This window comes from Danio aesculapii, chromosome 3, assembly GCF_903798145.1.
Source record: "Danio aesculapii chromosome 3, fDanAes4.1, whole genome shotgun sequence".
NCBI lineage: Eukaryota > Metazoa > Chordata > Actinopteri > Cypriniformes > Danionidae > Danio > Danio aesculapii.
Genome location: NC_079437.1, coordinates 8423668 through 8424647, shown reverse-complemented (window position 1 = coordinate 8424647; position 980 = coordinate 8423668).

Sequence of the window (980 nt, the reverse complement as noted above, 5' to 3'; positions counted from 1 at the left end):
TTCATGCTAGAATCATGCTAACAACATGCTAATTCATGCTAGAAACAAGCTGACTCATGCTAGAATCATGCTAGTAACATGCTAGTTACATGCTAATTAATGCTAGAATCATGCTAGTTACATGCTAATTCATGCTAGAAACATGCTAATTCATGCTAGAATCATGCTAACAACATGCTAATTCATGCTAGAAACATGCTAATAACATGCTAATTCATGCTAGAATCATGCTAGTAACATGCTAATTCATGCTAGAATCATGCTAGTAACATGCTAATTCATGCTAGAAACATGCTAGTAACATGCTAATTCATGTTAGAATCATGCTAGTAACATGCTAATTCATGCTAGAAACATGCTAGTAACATGCTAATCCATGCTAGAAACATGCTAGTAACATGCTAATCCATGCTAGAATCATGCTAGTAACATGCTAATTCATGCTAGAATCATGCTAGTAAAATGCTAATTCATGCTAGAATCATGCTAGTAACATGCTAATTCATGCTAGAATCATGGTAGTAACATGCTAATTCATGCTAGAAACATGCTAGTAACATGCTAATTCATGCTAGAAACATGCTAGTAACATGCTAATTCATGCTAGAATCATGCTAGTAACATGCTAATTCATGCTAGAATCATGCTAATAACATGCTAATTCATGCTAGAAACATGCTAGTAACATGCTAATTCATGCTAGAATCATGCTAGTTACATGCTAATCCATGCTAGAATCATGCTAGTAACATGCTAATTCATGCTAGAATCATGCTAGTAACATGCTAATTCATGCTAGAATCATGCTAGTAACATGCTAATTCATGCTAGAATCATGCTAATACATGCTAATTCATGCTAGAATCATGCTAGTAACATGCTAATTCATGCTAGAATCATGCTAGTAACATGCTAATTCATGCTAGAAACATGCTAATTCATGCTAGAATCATGCTAGTAACATGCTAATTCATGCTAGA